The 20811-nt window shown below is 41.7% G+C and overlaps 1 protein-coding gene across 3 annotated transcripts in view; it reads right to left on the bottom strand.

Moving 5' to 3' along the window:
* The window catches only part of SATB1 (SATB homeobox 1), a 78490-nt gene extending 77381 nt beyond the window's left edge, over positions 1-1109 (bottom strand). For 2 of the 3 annotated variants that reach the window (XM_055321493.1, XM_055321494.1), the window contains exon 1: positions 142-680. The gene's annotated coding sequence lies outside the window, so the exon portion shown is untranslated. Of the gene's footprint in view, positions 1-141; positions 681-915 lie in introns of those variants that run through there. The other variant, XM_055321492.1, reaches the window with a different exon arrangement.
* Positions 1110-20811: the final 19702 nt, after the last annotated feature.

Below are 20811 nucleotides of genomic sequence, written 5' to 3'. Positions count from 1 at the left end.
TATCCATTCCATATGGCCGGCACGATCCAGGCCAAGCTTTCACTGTGACCTTTTAAAGAGACAAAGAAGCAAAGTACTATCTAGAAACAGAAACACTGCAGTTTTACTGAGTGAAATTAGCAAAACCGACCTGAAACTCACCACTTCAAAACTTGACAGCATATAAATAACAAAAACAAAGGAGATTTCCTTTGCAGCCCGGGTTCTTGAAGAGAAGTTCAAGACTGATGTTTTCTACGTCCTTTTTTTTTTTTTAATTTAAAAAAAAAAAAAAAAGCAGCAGACCTGAAGGCGACTTCCCCTGAAATTGTATTATTTTTCTCTTCCCCTACCCCCGCCCCCCTAAGCGGGGGAAGGGCAGAAATAAACGTCTAGAAGAGTAGCCATGGGAGAGGGGGTTAAAAAAAAAAAATCACAATTCGAAAAACAACATATATGGTTTGTAAAACGTCTAACCTCAGAGAACGGGGTTTTCGATGGGGGAGGAGGGGAGAGTGGGAAGTAGGGAGGAGGGAGAAGATAAAATTGATCTGACAAGTGATTCGTTGGGGGGAAAATCGTAAAAACAAAGCAAAACCCGTTATGAGCTGTACACTGTGGTGGTGCTGGGGAGGCGAGGTGGTGACTGAGGATTCTCTTAAAAAGAAGAAAAAAAAAAATCACTGCGGACAAGGTCTCCCAGAAACGGGGGGGGGGGGGGGGGGAGGTGCCCTCGCTTGCTTCCCTCCCTCCCTCCGTCCCTCCCGCCCGCCCGCTCGGGTTCTTCGGTGTGAGGACAGAAAGTCTACTTCTGGCTGTCACTTGCAGTATTATTCTCCGATAACCCCGGAGAACGCGGAGAGGGGAAGGCCACCTCGCCTCCCTCCCGATCGCCCCCACCCCCTCCCCAACAATTGCGACTAATGATTAACAAACCTTAAACTTTCTTCCCCCAGCCTCGCACCCCGCAACGAGGGCATCTACCGAGGGGCAGCGGGGGGGGGGGGCAGAAGGTCGCGGCTAGAGCCCCGGGAAGGCACTGAGATGCCACTTTTGGTTCGGCCCTCGCTGGTAGCAGCCCCGAGGACCCTCTCCCTGCCCATGGACGCGGGGCTGCGAGCGCCCGGGGAGCCGAGTGAGTAGGGGGGAGAGAGCGAGGGGTGGCGGGGCGGGGAGGGCCGGGGAGGGGAGGGGGAGGGGAGGGGAGCGGAGGGGGGCGGAGGGAGGGGGAGGGAATCGGAAGGCACCCCCGGCCGCCTCCACCGCCTCCGCAGCGACGAACTCCCCGCCCCCTCCCCCCCAAAAAGTCGCCGAGCTCTCACTCAGCCGGAGTCCGGGGTAAACAACGAGCACCACAATGGCACTGGGACTCGGGGGCGAGGCACCCGGGCGCCCCGGCAAACTGAGGAGGAGTTTCCCCGAAACGCAGGAGGGGCGGGGGCGGGGGGCGTCCTCCGCAGTCGCCCCGGCCTTATGCTCGGGCCCCGGGCCGGGCCGGAGGGCGGCTGTGGCCGTGGTGCCGCCGAGGCCGGTGGTGGCCGGGCGGCCCGGGGAGAGGTGTGTGCGTGTGTTTGTGTGTGCGTGCGTGTGAGCGCGAGTCCCCGGACGGGGCTGCTGCTCCCGCTCGCTCTCCCTCGCTCGCTCGCTCGCTCGCTCTCCCCCGCGCGGCCGGCTCTGCCCCCATTAAATCATCAGTTGACTCATCCCGGCCGCCGCCGCCGCCGCCGCCGCCGCCGCCGCCGCCGTGCCCAGCTCGGCTCCGCGCGTCCGCCCGGGCTGCAGCCCTCTGCGCCGCTGGTGCTGCCGCCGCCGCTGCTGCTGCTGCCGCCGCCGCCGCCGCTGTGGCTGCCGCTTCTTCCTCCTCCTCATTTTAATACAGAATCACCCCGCTCGCAGCCCCAGCCCCGAGCACGCAGCCTCCTCCCGGCCGCCCGCCGCCGCCCCGAGCCCTTCCCCAGCGGGGCCGGCTCCTCCGCCGCGTCCGGGGAGCGGGAGCGAGCGAGCAAGTGGCGGCGGCGGCGGCGGCGGCGGCGGCGGCGGAGGAGGAGGAGGGGGGGGAGGGAGAGGAGGAGGAGGAGGAGGAAGGGGTGCGGAGCGGAGGAGGAAGGCGACGGGGTGGGGTGGGGGGTGGGGGGGCAGGGTGCAAGGGGAAGGCGGAAAAGGGATGGGGATTAAAACCCGGGCTGGAGGGCCGGGATTGGGGGAGGGGGCGGGGGCGGCGAGTTAAAAAGCAGAAAGACAAGTAACTAGTGAATGAGTGAGGGAAGGGGTGGGGGGGGCGGGAGGGGGGGGGAGCGCACGATTTCCGGCCCCGGGCGCGCAAGAATTTGTAATGAGCTTGATTAGAGCGAGGCGGCCCGACATTTATTACACACAATACCCAGAATAACAGGGCGCCGCGCGAGGGCCAGCGCCGGCCGCCGCCAGGCGCGCCGGGGAGGGCGCGGAGGGGAGGGGAGGGGAGGAGAGGGGAGGGGAGGGGAGGGGCGGGAGAGGGGGCTTCCCTGGCAGCGGCCGCCGCGGCGGGGAGGGGAGGGGACGGGAGGGGAGGGGAGCGCGCGGCGCGCGGGCGGCAGGGGCAGGTGTGCGAGAGTGAGCTGCGCGGGAGGAGGGGCGCCGCCGGCGGGGGGGCGGGGGGCGGGGAGGAGGGGGCGCCGGCCGGGGGGCGGGGGGCGGGGGCCGCTAACCAACCACCCACGCGCGCAAAAGCCACCGAAAGGGGTAGGTCGGAGCGCCGCGGGCCGGCCCCCGGGGAGGGCGCGCGGGCCCCGCGGGAGAGGGCCCCGGGCGTGCAGGTGACCGGCTCGGGGTACCGAGGCAGGGGGCCCCGGGGAAGGGCCCGAGGGGGACACCGGGGGGCAGACCTCCCCCGAGCGGCGCGGAGGGTGCACAAACATTTGCACAGGCGTAAAGGCCGGGAGCCCTGAAGAGCTCTCGCGAATATTTATCCTCAAAGGAGGTAAAATCCCAAACTATTACGAGCCAGCGTTAAAAAAAAAAAAAAAAAAAAAAAGATGAGTAAGAGCTTTCTGTATCTAGTCAGGGGTAGGTTCAAAACTCCCTCACTTCTGAGCCATGAGCCACAGAACGAACACGCCGGAGGAAGAAATACGTGTGGCTCATAGTGGCGGATTCAAACGAGATTTGGGTCACTTGAAAGAGATCTGACTTGTTATTCACAAAGGACAAGACGCCACCATCCCTAAATTAATTTAGACCGGGTGCAAGAAAAGTTTGAGTTGGTGAATCCACCTGTCGTAACCATACAATGCTTCTGACATCTAGGGTAAGTTACCCCCAGTTAGGTGAACGGCCATTAGCACAGAACTATGATCCTCTTATTTAGATGATCTATTAAATACAGTTCCTATAAAAATGAAGAACATTACAATCTCATTAGAAACAGAGATGCAGCGTTTATCGCTTGGGTTTCAATACTAACATCTTAGAACCCTGAAGGCAGTTAATCATTAAACAAAAACAAAAATGTGGTAGGAATTATTTTTCAGAATGCACTAGTAGGGAAAAGAGAAAAATCAGTCAGATAAACGTTTTGTTACACATAAAAAAAAGCAACAAGTTAGCACAAGTACTGAGATAAGAGGGAAATATGCAAATTAAGCTCTTTAAAGCTACCAATACACTCTCAGAGACACTGTTTACATTAGAAATCTAAGGAAAGCAGAAGGTAAAGCAGGAGATAAAGTATAGGAAATAATGGCCTCCTGGGGAGAACAAGTTTAGGAGAAACACAATGAAAATATATCACTCTAATGGCACCTAAGTTTCACCCACAAACCGGAAAGGTTAGTCAAAATCGAGGAAGGCAACCGTGAATCTTGGCATATATAAACCCAAGCCTTGAGCAAAACGAAGAACATGTGATAATAAAACACAACATCAAAAACAAGAAAATATAAGGCAATCTTTACCAAGAGCCCAAATGACACCATATTTTTAAAAGCTGAAACGGGAAATGTGGAGGAGGATTTTTTTTTTAATTGAAGTATAAGAAACACAATCAATAAGAAAAAATACAAACATGGCAAAAATGTAGCACAGGTGTCCTAGTTGGTATTGTGGATGGAAGTACTCAAGCTTATTTTAGAAAGGTGTTTGGTATTTTAAAGGAAAACATAGGTCACCAGTTATCAATGATCTCCATGGCAATGATAGGTTAAATTAGGAGTTTGCAAAGACGTATATTTTAAGATTTGCTTCAAACTGGTGATGCCTGACATGTTCCCCACTAACCTGCTTGGTTTTCGGTAGGAACAGTGCATTCTAGTATGCTGTGCAAATTGACAAATAGCAGCAAAATTTTTTTTAAAAAATACAAAAACTTTAGTGGACTACGAAACAAAATTTATCCATGCAACTTTTATCCAGAAATTACAAGCTGATTCTTAAACATGACCTAAGTTTGTAATAAGGATGGGACATGGCCTGGGAAAATGATTAAATAAATGAGGATAGAGACATCTAATAATGACTTTATTATAAAGAATACTGAGACAGTACAATTACGTATATATTAATCACGTATATATGCTGATTTTCCCTCAAGTATATTCTTTATTTCAGAAGTATATAAGAAATGACATAAGTAAAATGACACACGAAGGTTTATGCCCTCCAAGTGATGAACTTATTTACTATATATTATCTCCCTCTTTAGAATAGTCGTTATAACCACTGAGCATTGGTCAATATAAATCCAGGTTAAAATAAAGAAGAGAAACAGATAATGAGAAAAAATATCACCCTCCTACGCATATGTGAGGATAAACTATTATGGTGGAGGGGCAAAGACTTTGATAAATTCTATTCAGGCATCTTATATTTGGCAATAAAGATGCAAGTGTTGAAAAAAAAAGTTAAACTTTATAAATCTAGCTATCAAAATAGAAAACCTCAGGAACATGAAATATTGCAAGTCAAATACATGAACTATTTAACATGTGGATGTACAGTTAAAACAGTGCATCAATTTTTAATCACATGAGAAGGCATTCAAACGGGCCACACAAAGGTAGCAAAGATAAAACATTGTAAAGATACACAGGATTTAAAAAAAAAAAAACTTAATAATGAGAGGACTACTGCATATTTCAGATGGCACCATATTAAGATAAATATGCAGGCAGATATCCGAAAGCATTAAAACACATTCAGAGTTCTGAATAGCACATACATTTGTAATACACAGAGAAAGCATTTAGAATTTGAACGCTTTTAAGATATGGCAACTCCGCCAGTGACTGTGTTAGCAAAGCAATGCTTACCACCATAGCACTTTCTAAGGACATGTTTTGTTTTGTTTTTTCATCTTTTTAAATTCAAATACAGTTGGCTATCTCTCTACACTCTTAGAGCAGCACAATTTACGTAGCATATTGCTCTTTTTATCATGTCAACTCTTTGTTTTTTGGCGTTAGCTGCAGGTGGTGTTTTCCATATATGAATTTCTGGGAATATGGTCTGTGTTGGCCATATAAGGATGTCTAGTTGAGCCATATGTTTTGCTGTCATGTGTCTCATTTTGTCTGTCTGGAATGTCAGGACTGATTTCCACATCGTTTCTTGAATGGACCAAATACAAATTTGTAAGAACAGAGAGGAAAAAAAGTGGGGCTGGAACTCAAACAACTTTGTCAAAACATATATTGGAGAGGAAATGCAATATCCTGTAAACATTTGCACCCTTCTTCTCACATCTTATCTGTGACTGACATCATCACAACTGCACAATTTAGGAGAGAATCTACTTGATCAAATTCAGAAGTTTGCAGTATATGCAGATACATGAAAATCAAACAGACCCCACATCTTTGGAGTTCATGGCATGGCACATGTTAGCTGCCCTACTCTAAGAGCCCTGGGTCCAGCATTGAATGTGGGGAAGGGAAGGTGCCTCAGGCTCTACTTGCTCAGTGAATAAATGGAACTCTGATTAACTTTCTGACTAATGTCACAAGAAGGTTTGGCCCCATTTCTCAGAGCCTCTTGCATTGCCCGTTTGTTAACAGTCCTCACAGTCTTAATCAATTTACAATTTGAGTAATTATTGGCTTCATAAATGTTTCCCATCCTAGACTGCAAGCCCTATGAGGGCAGAGACGGTCTTCCTCATTGACATATTACCAGGAATGCATATACCGTCCTTGCAATATTTACATTATGAATAAATAAAAAAGGGCAAAAAGCTCACGGTGTCACCTGCAATCAGCCTCTACCGCTAAATGCGATGACAATTCCTTTTAGAGTCTGCCAATGTGAGCAGGAGGTAACCTGTGGGGAAACGTGGCTGTAACACTTAAGTTTGTATTCACTGAAATTAAATAAAATTTACAATTTAGTTCCTCAGTCCCGAGTCATATGTTCAATAGCCTCATGTGGCTAATGGCCATTGTATTGGACAAAGTAGATGACAGAAGACCTCCACCCCTGCAGAAAGTTCTATTGGACAGCACTTACCCAGAGAACTTCTATAAAAGACACCTAAGTAAATCCAGGACCTAGCCAAGAAGAGTCTTAGAGGTGCTGAATGGCTTTCAGACATTCCAATGATGTCCAAATTGAAATCATTTTACGTTTTAGAATTAGCCAATAGATCTGTAAAGTTACATGGAATGAGGCTTGTGTGCTGCTGCACAGAATTTTAAGACAACTTTCTAGACATGTCTGTATTTGAAAGGGTCCTATTGTACATTTGGAATAATACGCGTTTACCTCAAATGCTGCTTTCCATGAACATTTAAATAGCTCATAGGTGAAGCTAAAAACCACAGAGTCATATCCCACCCTCATTTCCATCCTGAATTAAAGAAGCATAGCTGCCATTAGAAATGGCTCTTCTGGAAACTTTAAAGTAGATGCCTACTCAAACTGGGCGGCTTCTACATACCAAACAAACAATGGTGTACTGCAGAAAACAACAGCAAAAGGCTTGGATATGTTTCAGGGGAGAAAAAAAGGGAAATGATAATGGACTCTAAATATGGGGCTTAAGGGTTTTTGTTTTTGTTTTTCCCCTAATAAGTGAGGTTTCAGTTATAGCCAGACTGATAGTGATCAAAAGTTATTTCCTGATTACTCTAGGGTTGGATGTAAATCCCACTGGTAGTCTGTAGATATGGCTTTAGTAGACAGGGGTCATTATTAAAACTGAGCAAAGAAAAGCCAATGCTTAAGCTAGTTTGGGGAGTAATGGATAAGGGAAAGGAACAGCCATTATAGATGGCTTCTAGAACTTTGACAAGATATCTGGCCCTTTTACCCAGAAATACTATCTTTTCGAGCAAAAATTTGAGCAAAAATTTTTTAAAGCTACCTTTCCTTCCATAGATGTCAGTGTGGATCAAAACCTTGACAGGGCACAATGGTTGTAATTCCATCAAAATTGATATCTCTATCTACACTCACCTCCAAAACTGACTAGGGATAAGAAGGATTCCTGTCATTGCTGTTGATCCTCCAGTGTTGATATTATTACCAAAGCTCTTGACAGTTTCAAGTTGCCACACTTTTTCCCCATTGCTTCTGGAGTGCCCTCCCTCCCCCTTCTCACCTGAGGACCTCCCTTCTACCATATTCTTTAATATGCAGCTTGATTGCGCCTCTTCTGTCCAAAGCCTTCTCCAGCTGTTAGTTACTTCCTTTGGTGTCCCATCACACTACCTGTCCTTCGGTGTGACATTCTGTGTCTACCTGTCTCCCTCCAAACTGCAAGTCTGTAAGCATTCTGAGGGTATACTTATGTCTGTATTCCTGGAGTTTCTCACAAGGTCATCACAGGAAAAGGAATCCAAGAACTGTTCTTATGAGAGAGTGCTCATAAGAATCTCTTAGAAATATTCTTGCACTCTTAGGAAGTAAAGCCGGGTGCCAGGATCAGAAGTTGGCTCAGTGGCTTCCCAAATTTGCTGCACATTGACATGACCTGAGGAGTTGCTTTAATAATCCAGATGTCTAGGCTGCACCCCACTGCAAAAAAAAATCAGAATGGCTGAGAGTGGGAGCCAGGCATCCCCATGGTGATTCCCATGTACAGCCAGGTTTGGCATCGACTGGTTAAGCTAGTGTTTTATTGATAGGAAGTCAAATATACCTGCTAGGACATCTTCAAAGTGAAATTTTTAACCCAATCCTGGGGTCACGTGGCAAACTTAAGACTGTTCTAGGAACCAGCACTTGCCTCCAATTTAAGGAATGTATGTGCAGCAAGTTACTTGTATCAAACAAACAAAAAAGATGGGAGCAAGCTATTAGGTCATTGATTTGGTGAAACAGGGATGTTGTGTGAGGAACCACGATAAATTAGCATTTGGGCACTTGTTTGAGATTTACTGAGGTGCCAGAAATCCTGTGCAGGTATATGATTTATCATCACAGACATAAGTGACTAACCACAAAATTACACATGGGAAGTAAAACTCTAAAACCAGTCTATTATTTGCTGGAGCCAGAACCATCCCGGTTTCCTCTAAGTCTTTTTTCAACATAGATGAGCATGAATTTTTCTCCCAGAAAACTCCAACCTCAAGTAGGTTTCCCCTTGAACAGTTGAAAACTTATTTCTAGACTAGGTCCTGCACTTAAGCGGAACTGAGGTATTCACATTGTCCATGCCCAAGAGCCAATGACAGGGCATCACAGCCCCCTGCAGCTGTGCTATACTCTTGAGAAGCTCAGGGGATTTTAATTCCAGTGAAGTCAAACAGCAGCAATGGTTCCCAATCAACCTTTAGCCAAGACATATCAACCAAATCTTCTTAGTGATGCGAATGTTATTGCTAATCTTTCTTGGCTTAATTGGAGGGAGGAACAGTGTGAGGTTACAACAGACCTGAATCTTTGTCCAGATCATTTTGGGGAGTATAAGCCAAAGGCAACATCTGATATTGTACTGCCATCCCCATTGCCAAAAGGCACGGGACAGGGGTTGTCCATTAGGAAAGAAAGCCACCACCAGAAACAACTGCATCACACCTGGACAATGATTAAATACTACTATAATGCTTGAAATTTGCTGCAGCAAAGGAGAAGTTAAATAGAAAAACTAAGGTACATTCTATTTGGGATGATGGAAAAGATTTGGAAGCAGACTGTGGTGATGGCTGCACAACAGTGTGGATGTAATTAATGCCACTGAACTGTACACTTAAAAATTGTCAAAGTGGAACATTTTATGTTATGTATATTTTATTCCAATAAAATAACTAAAAGCAAAAAAAAAAGCTAAAGGAAAAGAATCTTCCCTATATTCCTAAAATTGGCAGATATGTATTATCATGAAAGTATCATGCCAAGCAGTAACACAATGAGCTACAACATACTGAACAAACCTCTCCTCACCGCCAACCTTCCATTGCTTTGTCCTTACCCGCCAACAGCCACAGTCCAGTCTATGCTAGATAATTAATTCATATGATGAATACCTGACCCAAAGATAATTAACATGGATTGGTAATTAGAGACCAAGATCCCACCCAAAGTAGGTAATTTGATGGTCCTCTGATGCAAGAAAATGGTTCTCTTTTCAGATTTTATTCTATAGCAAAAGCTGAGAAAGAAACATAGACAAAAACATACAAGTAAGAGCACCACAAGTCCAAAGACTCTTTTTGGATGTTTTCAAATGAATAAAAAATGAACTATTCTCATGAAATAGTAGACCCTCCCAATTAAACAGCACTTAAGAGTGTCAAACACTTGCATGCAGTACAGTCACAGATGTGCAGCAACAGTATAAATGTAGTCAATGTAATAATTTATAAATTGGCTCTGTATAAAGACTTTAGATTCTATTTTTTTAAATAAAAGAATAGAACTTTTTGGTTTTAAAGAGCCCATGTGGATTTCAATTTAATTTGATCAGTCACTTTGTAGTGATAGTAATTAGGATTATTTACCTCTTAATAATAATATATATCATCTTTTCCCATAAAACATTGTCCTATTTCCTGTTTCCTATCATCTATTCTTACTGGTTTTATATTAGGGATTTTTATATTAATGATAAAATTTTCAATGTATTAGAAATTCATGTATAAATTAGATCTCACTGAATTCATACCTACCAATATGTATTTTTCTGATGGATACATGACTAAGGAATATGAATACACAGTGAAGCCAAATTAAAATTACATGTTTATTATGTATAAAATCATAAATAAAATACTAAAATATAGCTGCAGAGTACAGCTGTTGCTAGAACATATCCAGTCACCTATTTTGTAGTTGCCTCTTTCTTAACTCTAGTGTTTATTGTGGAATTTAATTCATTAGATAACAAACATGGACTATAAATATACATGCAAATTTCCAGCTGATATGAAGGAAAAAGTTGATAAATAATGCTACAGTATAACTTTAAAAACAGAACCAGTGAGCCTTGAGGCTATTTTTTAATCATTTATTTTTATTTATTCTGTAAAGACTATTTTCATTTGTATTGTTTTTTATATATATAAATACACTTGGGAGAGAAACAAACAGCATATTTATGAAAAATTTTGATGGGGACCAGCTTGTAACTGTTTAGAAATTGTATTGCTTTAAAGATGGACAATACTCACCATTCTATTATTTCTACAACTGAAAAAAACCCACAGATTCACATTATATTTAATGAAAACTAAACTTATCTCTCCAAAGAAGTAACAAGTCTCTCAAAAACAACTTTTTAGTTCACTTTGCACAAAGGGGTTTCGTCACTAAGAATTTACAGTACTGCAAGCAAAGGCATCTTCCTGGCTGGCATATGCCGCAGTTCAGGATATAAACCAAATCTTGGGGCATTCTCAATAGATTTGGGGAATCCAATTGTTTGGCCAACATCCAAGTATGAATGAATGTATATCTAATATACATGTAGCATAACATTATACATGTTCACAGATAACATTTGTTCGCCATAGAAAAGAATACCACACAATTTAACTCTAGTCTACCACAGTTTTCATCAGAAATTCATTAAAACCCAGTAGTGTGACACCTTTATCATTAACTCCTACAAAAGAGGAAAAAATGATATGGGAAGAGTAGTGGAAAAAAGGTAAGGAACGAAGATTTGGGTCTTGCTTCTTCCTTTTAAGAGCCTTCTGAGTGACCCTTTATAAGTCAAGCAGAATCAAGTTCTGCATCTATAAAGTGATGGAAAAGAATCTGATCATCTTTAAGACCACATAAATTCTCTGCCCTCAAATGCAATTTAAAAAAATCAAGTTCACTTTAAGGAGAACATAAAGATATAAGGAAATGTCTCACATGCCCCATTAGATGTTTATCTCTATATAAGAGACAGGTGTCAAACAAACAAATAAGAAAAAAAAAACCCACTAAGGCAAAGAGAAACTTTAACTCACCAGATTCCATCTGTTACATTTGAATTCATGCATAATTGATTATCCATGACTGGTAAGTTCTTTTCTCACTAGCCGACCACAGTTTTCTAAACATTAGGTATTAAATCACTACTAAAGTAGACTACATTTTAGAAACAGCAAGGGCAGAATAAGAATATTTTAAATGAAAAATTACATGCCGGTTAATAATAATACAGCTGACCTATGTTTAAGGGAGAGAAATTTTAATCATGTGCATATTAAATATTAATAGCCTATTCTGTTATTGTTATAATAAGGTTAAGTAGGCTTCTCCATGCTTAAGAAAAGAGGGAGAAGTAAGAATGCATAATGGTGCAAAAAGATACAGAGACGGGAGACAGACATAAGGAAAATGTGTCAACAATAAACAAGAGGAAATGAGAAAGAAGGAAAAGATGAAGGTGGAAACTAATCTCTATGTGTCATTATGACTGCCAGAGTACTGGCAAAGAAGCAGCATCCTTTTATTTCAATTTTAATCATTTCTGAATTTTAATACCCGGCTCCTTTTGTAATTCTCCTGGCATTCCCCATATGCCTCCATCCCAGCCAAAACACCAGTGTAAATTAAATGGCAGGCAACCACACCACTGATGTAGCCTCCCCAAAGAAACTACCAGGTGACCAAACGCAAAAAAAAGGTATGTCTACTTTACATCCCTGAGGACCTGTAGCCAATTAACTGGCTGAATGTTCCCTACTTTCTTTAATTTTGAAAAGAAGGACAGTAGTTAGGTAATCTACAGATAGAGAATCATTAAAAAAAATAAAGCAAGCCAGTAGTAATACAATAATCAGTGACCATCAGGGCCTGGAAAAATGAGTTTGCTCTCACTGGCACTAAGGAGCATCACATGATTATTTAATTACAGCTCTAATTTTTGTCTCGTGGATGGCAACATATCAACAATTAATAGGGCAAATAGAGGAGACTGTTTTTAAAGAGACAGAATGTGCATGATAATGTAATAGGTCACACAGCAGTGCACTGCTTGAGGAATCCTTCCTTTTGTGGAACTAAATAAGACTATCTTGCAAATAGCTCCGTACAGGTCTCAAAAAGAAAATAAATTTAAAAAGCAAGAGTGTTTTTTAGATAACTTTCATCGAACTTTTCAGAATGCTTTAGATGCATTCCTATTGCAAATCTAGCATCATTTGTAAGGAATGGAGTGAAATCTTTGTTAATATAAATACCCTAAATCTTAATATATTCTTTAAGCAATGTATATAGCTACAATGAAAATTTTCTTTTTAAGCAATAATCATGACAGATATTTATTCAGTGGGATCCAGAAAAAAAAATTCCTCATTTTAGTAAAGAACAGGTAGAGGTCAATCAGCCATGGGCCACTAGTCTGTAGTATTGTTGGTCCTGTGATATCAGGAAGACCATTATATGGGTGACCTACCTAACTGCAAGGTCCTTAGCGGAGGGCTTTCTGTTGACTCTAGTACAGTTTGTTACTACACCAACCACCCAAGGACCATGAACCTAAACTGAAATTCTTCACCTAATCCTGAAGGTCAATGAGGATAAATATTGTCAAAAAATGACAGAGCACATAGTTAAAGAAGAAAAACATTCAATTATCCAGAAAACTGGGACATGTATAGATTAAGTGTTCAGATAACCCCAGCAAAAACAGAAAATTAGAGAAAAAAGTCTCTTTTCCCATTATATCATTATCAGCACAAGCAAAAGTCACTATTTTATCATTAGTTTAGCAAATCTTTCATGAGTGCTCAAAATGCAAGGCGCAAAGGATGCTAACTGTGAACTTTCTCCTGTTTTACAGAACACAGACATGTATCTTACACTGAATTTCTTTTCTGTGGTCTTTTAATACCTTGTAGAAATAAACAGTAGCAGCTACAAATTTATAAAGTGGAAATATTAGTGTACTTTAAGGTGTTATATATTAATATGTTACAAGGTCTGCACATCCAAATTAACCAGGAAAATTCAAATAGTTAACCAATTTAGCAGCATTGGTCTGAGTAAGGCTAAGTCCAGCTTTAAACTCTAGTTCCAGTCACCTTTGTTCTTCCGCCATGCCAGAAGCCAAAGCAAAAACCAGGGCTGAGGTTTGGAAAAGGAAATAGACTTAGAACTACCTCTGTGATCAATTGCTCAGATGTATCTTAAATATTAGGTTACAGAGAATTTTAAGAAAATATAACTTGGCTAAAGAAAAAACACAAACCAGTGACTAAAATCAATTCTACAAAAAGTAGTGTAAAGAGGTGCTAAATCAACTCAATACAGTTTTAATGGCTTATGTTGGCCAAAGTCATCAGAATATAAGAAAATGTAGGCATCTCAAAATACAATGTGGGCAAGCTAAAACTGCTGAGGGGCAATGATTTCTAATGCCACTGGCAAAAGTGACCAAGTCAATAATAATTACAAATCGAGGAGAAAAGGAAAAAAAAAAAAAAAAAAGCAAGGAGAAACTTGTATATCCCATGAAAAGTTTTAAAATTCTATTGCTGTAGAAAACATTTTGAGGATTCTGGACCAAAAATCTGACTCTATACGTCCTAAAAGAATATTTTAAAAAGAGTCTAGCAAGCAGCAGCTTGTATGTAAGAGTATACATCATTCTTTTTTAACATGACTGTTAATATACAGTTAACATGTCTCCGAAAAAGGTTGTAATTAACTGTCTACTGCTCTAATAACACTAATAAGCATACAGTATTATTAAAATACAATGACTCCATACAAAGTAAGGCTGTCATTTTTTTTAACTTTTAAGATAATGTTCTAAATTGTTTTGAGTCCTCTTAAACCACCCAAAAGAAACCTCACCTCTAAGATTTTTTTTTTTAAAGAATAGTTATTAAAATATTGTTCTTTCCTTCCGCAGTCTGGAGAAATCTGTCTAACATTAAACAGGATGTCCAGGTATCATTTCAGGTGGTGAAAATACAACAGAAAAACACCTGGATTATATGATCAATTCTATGTATTCTTTTAAAATTTAGAACTATAAGCAGTTTAATTTAGTTCTTCATTCACTGGTAAAATGTATCAGTGAATGGGGAAAGGTCTGCTCTGTCAAGAATCACATAGCCCTCTTGTTAATCCCCAGTGATTTCCATCATCTGGTTCACTGGAACAGGAAAACTCAACTGCATTCAACATCAAACAGCTAATTATGGATACGCTATATTCAAGACTATTTCCATTTCAAAAGATATCTGCATAGACTGGGTTCTATTTTACTTATAATAATTATCACAATAAAATATTTATAACACAAAACCTCTTTTACCTTAAAGTCCTTAACATTATAAACATTAAAAGGCCAAATTGTCATTTACATGCTCTTAACGGCATATCTGAAACCATTGAGCAAGACTAGAAAGGAACCTCCAGCAATCAACTCTACTGTATGCCTGGCTTCCTGGAAAACAGCATCTAAAGAATTCCCTCTCAAACAGATTACTACCTTATCTTTAAATATCTCAAGGAAAGAGGGTCTAATAATTTCTCCTGGGAGCTGCCTACCATATTTCACCACCCAAAGAAGAATGCCCACTGAAGAATTCTTGTTAGTATTTGGTCCCAAATCATCTCCAGCTGAGAAAAAGCAACATCCCAACACAGAGGTCTTCCCCCCCGAACACTAAATGCCCGTCTCTCCTCCCTGTGGCTGTAGCCCTGCTGCTCCATATGAAACTGATAGGAACTTTTTTGGCACTTACCCTCCAAATATCAGAGGCTGCTCTCCAAATCTAGCCCTATAGGAGAGCTCTCAAAAAGTAGTCTTTGATGAGGTGACAATGACGAAGTTCTCTCTGGCACTGCTAGCAAGGCAGAAGCATCCCCAAATGAGGTGTTACCAGTTGCCTGTGAAGCAGCTGGACCATTACTGCAGTTCTGAGGGTGCGTCACAAATCAGGTCATAGCTCTGGGTAGAGTCCACCCACTTCACCCGGTACAACGCCCTCCATTTCCTGCACACCTGGGGGGGGAAGGGGTAGAGAGAAGGGGGGGGCGGCTAGGGCAGGTCCACAGACATTCTAGTAAAGGCACGACCAGGTGCAGCCTGACATCTGCTTCTTCTGCAAGCATTTCAGTTTCATTTGGGGGACCTGCACCCCGAGGTACTCAAAATTTTGTGCAACAATAAACGGGCTCTAAAATGAGTGATGAGTGTAATAAAATATTGGACAGTTAAATGTTTTATCCAGCAAGATCTTTCCTCCACTGGAAACTGAACTGAACTGAAACTGAACTAATTTTTGATTACAAGATACTTCACTACCAAATGTCAAATAACTGGACTGAATAAATTTCAGCAGAATCTGGGGACCTAAGTGCTGAGGTACCAGTTAACTAATTTTCATCTCTCATAACTAAACTAGATCATCACACAAACTGAATTACATCCTTGAAAGTCCATTGAAAGAGGTGATGAGAATTTCTATTATGAACCTTCAGACAGCAACAACTGTGGAAGTGATACAGAATAACTTGAAAGAATAAAAATAGGCCAATATGCTGGAGAAATGCTCTGCTACTAAATCTCACCCGGAATATATATACACACAATCTGTATCTATTTACTCTCGAATGAAATATCTGATCTTAAAAAAGACTTTAAAAAAATAAACAGCAAAAGGTACCATTGGCATAAGTTCAAACGTACTAAATAATGTGTGTTAATGTGTTGATCACACTCTATGAAGACATCAAGTTTAAATAGACTTACCATTGAGAATTGCACTTAGGAACGATATATAAATTACCATAGTAGACACTTTCTCTTTGGTGTACTGAAGAAGAACCTCGTGTAACAGATTTGATTTATATACTGTATTAAGACCCCATTCTGCTTTGATGTCAATGGAATATGTGATTAGAAACTGACAACTGTGTGTAGATGATGGTGTAAGAGCTACTTATAGAATGTAAGTGAAAATAAGCATTTTTTCCCCAGTTAAACCTAAGTTTTGGAATTCAACTTTCACAGTATTTTGATGTTTCCAGGAGGCTCAAAAAAGAAGGGACTTTTAATTTAAGAAGAAAAAAAACATGCATTTGTATCATAAGAAAGCTGAAATCTCACTTAAGATTGGCAGATTAACAAGAGGACAAAGGGGGCAAGAATATTTTCAGAGGAAAGCTAACAGTATCAATCAATCAATCAATCAATCGATGAGCCCCACTTTGTACTCATGTTAGCAGATCTCCATTAACAACAAACATTCAATCTAAGCCTTGGAAGGTACCACACTTTATCAAAGTTATTCTCTAATCAGATAATTTAATCTATTTAGAACTTTGCAGAAAGCTAATTTAGCAAACACACATTTCAATGTGTTTGAACATATTTGTCCCAAGGTTGCTCTAAGATGACTATTTTAAGTGGCCTGCAGACTCTTTTGGGGTTTTGATGTTACAGTTGAGATATGTAAAGTAAAAGTGCATAGCATTTCTTTCAACCGGTTCTCACACGACAGAAATAAGAAGATGGTATTACGCTTCTTTAAAGTTTTGCCACTGGTAAGTGATAAGAAAAACTCCGCTCGACCCCTACCCCCAACCGGGAAGAGTCTGAAGCCCTGGATTACAGTACAGGTAGATATTAAAATGGAGACAGAGCCGTTATTTAGTGGTGACAGGAATATAAATACGTGCACTAACCTATAAACTGGTATTTACTTCAGGAAGGTAAGTAATATTTTTCCTCTGATTGCTGAGCTGTCAGTTTAATGCAGCGTAAATAAACAGTAGGTGCCTGCTAGCTCGAAGTAGGAAGTGTTCATTCCACACGAGGAACAGATTACTGAAGCCTGATGCTCATCATGCTGAAACATAACTTTCATTTTACCAGAAAATACACCCTACCGTGGATGATTCTTCGTGCCTGATCTATTAATTAACTTAACTCTGTTCTGTCAAAAGGTAAACCAATTTGTTAAATTCACCCCAGAGTTTTGGAGTTTGAAAACCAAATCAATTTGAAAAGCAAGAGTTATGACTATCCTGTAATCTGATCACAAATGCCAAAAATGAATACTAAATATAATAAGCATAAACCATACAAAACTAAAGCAAAGTACATATTTAAATATAGACTTTAATAATCTGGGTGACCAAATTTGCTCCAAAATCTTCCTCCTTTGCCAATTAAAAACAACTGGCACCTTTAATATTTCACAACCTTGTGCTCCTTAGGTCCGTTCAGTATGTATGCTTACTCTGCTGTCTGAAATATCTAAAAGTAAACCATTCATAAAAATAAAAACCACACTCTTTAATTCTAATAGAAATATTACTGAACTCTCCTGAAAAAGGTGGCAAGTTTGAAGATCAAATGATGATACCCTTCCTCACAGCATGCATGTAAAACGTGGGTTTCTTCCCATTTTCTATATACTACAAAGCTATGACGGTATATAGTGCAACTAATTTATTTTTTCCTTATACACAAGTATTAAGCAAAATCTTTCACGGCATTATTTAAAGTGGGAACTCGTCTAAAAAAGGACAGAAGGCAACTTGGGGAGATTTCTATTTAAAACATGGGCAAATCCTGCTAATAAACAATGGGCTGTAAAGGAAGAAGAAGGGCTTAAAAAAATAATATTTTTGCATTCGACAGCAACCTGCCTAGACATGGTCTGAAGATTGATTCAGTCATATGCATTTATTTTATATACTTCATCAATCCCAAGTACTAATGTAAGAGTCATTCAAGACAACACGTCTTGGAAGAAATGATTTGTTTGTGTAAAGGGCATATCAATGTATGGCCCTCCTGGAAATTTACAGAGCAGATGAAAAACCACTAGAGTGCTTTATAGAGTCCCTGCTGTATATCCATGTTGTGTTTAGCTTAATAGTGTTTGTAACCAAAAGATTTTTACAATAATGAGGAACAGGTGCCTGTCACCTGACCTTTTAGGCCTAATTTGCAATCCACAACCTGTCACATGAAAAAAATAATTGAAAATCTCCTTCAGATATTTCAGTCTTTGCTAATTTAATGTAGCCTTTCTTAACCATCACTCAGCATACCATAGCTTATTCAGTCACAGGTTCATATAGCTGGCAACAGACTTCTCTGCAGAAATAAACCAATACTCACTCGTTTTGTTGTTGTTCTTGTTTAAGATGCTGGGAGACAAAAGAACTACTTTTGTAGATTATCAACCAAAGAATATATTAATTTATTACAACAACTAAACAAAAGGCATTCCTTGTGAATACTTTTACATACAAAGAACTATTATTTATTACATATTTCAGCTTGTGGGAAAATGAGGAATGCATTGATTCTGGAAATAACTATTCAGACTTTTGAAAGTTCTTTAGGTCTTCTTTCTCTATCCCCTTTTTTTCCCCCCTTTCTCTCCCTCTTGCTCTCCCCACCCCCACCCCACACAGATTTTAAGGCACTAGTTAGTACTTTAGGAGGGAAATCCTTATCTGTTCTTACTTCACCCATCATTTGTACTCGTTATTCAGAAAGGAATACAAAATTGAACAGTGATTGTTTCTCTTGTATAATCTTGTTACATGTAGCCATACTTAAATTTAACAATGCTTTGTATTTTATGGCTACTGTTTACATATTATGTATTACATATGACTGAACAGCTCTACATTTAAAATATTGTTTCCATTAGAAAAACTATGAAGTAATAAGTGTCAAATGGAGATGAAAAATAAACATGCCTGGTACATTTATAAAATGCAGAGTCACTTAAAATGGGCACAAATAGGATACGTATTTCGCTACTGTTACATTTTACATAGTATACACTCGGTCTAAAGTGTATTTAACAATGTGCCTAACCAAGTTAATTTAAAGTACTTATGTCTGGTGACTGTGTTAAACACTTGGAGAGGTAGTGAAAGATACAGCCAGTTACTTCTGCTAACTAAAGTTGAAATTATGCACTTATTATAACCTTTTCTAACAATGTGAGAAAAACAGAGTAAATATATTAAATTTGTTTCACAACAGATGCTTAGGTTGTTAATATTTAAGATGCCTATTCATGCTATTCCTGTCTGCACATTTGTCAAAAATGTAAGCTTGAATGCTAATGTTTGCCAGCAGACTGGAGCAGCCAGTATATGAATGTACTACTGTTCCACTAAAATAATATGCAATAGAAATAAAGGACTGCTGCTAAATCATAGCATTAGTACCCCACAGCCGATTAAAGGTTTTTAGAGCAAACACCTCAAACCTTGGCTTTTTCCAGTCTTAAAGTACGGTTGTTGTTGTTGTTGTTGTTGTTTACTTTTGCAGCTACGTTTTACTATAGAATAAATCTTACATTCCTGACACCTCAGAAAAATCCACTTTAGATAGGGTGTAAATTTCAATAAAGTTTCAATCGCACGCGTTACTCCCGCAGTAAGTCGATTTTAGGGACTGCTGAGGACAAAACCTGACACCTACCAGTCGCCTTTCACTTGTTTCTTACCCCTCCTCTGTTCCTCTTGGAAAAGTCAGGTCTCCTGGCCTCCAAGGATGCAAGCAGGGAACCCCAGCCAGTCCGGGTAGAACGGTTCTCTCCTGAGAATAGGACGTCTTTTTTTTTTTTTTTTTTAATTTATTTTCCCTGTCTCTGATACAACCACGTAGAGTCCAAGTCTTACAACAATTGCCTGGAAATCTGGAATGCCGCGGAGAAAGTTCGCCGAGGAAGGGCGCAGAGGTCAAAGTTGCCAACCAGGGCACTTTGACGAGGCGATCCTGTGGTTGACACTAGTACGTGAGATTCGCAACGCCCCAGTGGAGGTCGGGGCCAAGATCTCCAGCAAAAGCCCTGAGATCCTCTCCTCCTTCTGGGGGGTCATCCCAAGAGTCACGCTCAGTGCATGTCCCCGGTAGGCGCGTGTCGCTCCCCGTACCTGCCACCTGCCTGCTTCGCCCCCCTTACGGTGGTTGCCCAAACCCACGCTCCGCCGCCCCGGGAGCCTCCGCAGGGAAGCGCCCGGAGGAGGCCGCCACGCTCGGGTCGGGACCGCAGGAGGGAGACACGGTGCGGGCCCTGAGGCCGCACCTGCGATGTGTCAGCCCTGCACAGAGGGCAGCGCCTCTTCCTGCCTTCCAGCCCTACTGCAAACCTGCAGTCGCTCCAGGAGCCCCTTCGGGCCGACCTCACTACCTCCGGCGGGGACTCAAAACGCGGAGTGCCGCGGCTTTCAGAATCCCGGCTCCAACTTGAGCGCCCGGCGCCGGGCGTCCCCGGGATGGAGAAGTTGCCACCAACTTCCTAGGCCCCTCTCCGCCGCCGCTCCCAAGCAGCCGCGCGGGCGGGGGGCGGAGGAGGAAGGAGACGGACCGGGGAAGGATGCTGAGCTCACTTGCGATCCGGCGGGGACCGTCCCCGCTCCCCCAGCCTGCTCTGCCGGGCACCTCTCTGCCAACCCAGCTCCGGGGCGCACGGAGAGGCTTCCTCT

This window comes from Nyctereutes procyonoides, unplaced genomic scaffold, assembly GCF_905146905.1.
Source record: "Nyctereutes procyonoides isolate TBG_1078 unplaced genomic scaffold, NYPRO_anot_genome, whole genome shotgun sequence".
In the NCBI taxonomy this organism is placed as follows: Eukaryota; Metazoa; Chordata; class Mammalia; order Carnivora; family Canidae; genus Nyctereutes; species Nyctereutes procyonoides.
The sequence above is the reverse complement of the archived record's forward strand: the minus strand, read 5'-3'. Positions and strand labels throughout refer to the sequence as shown.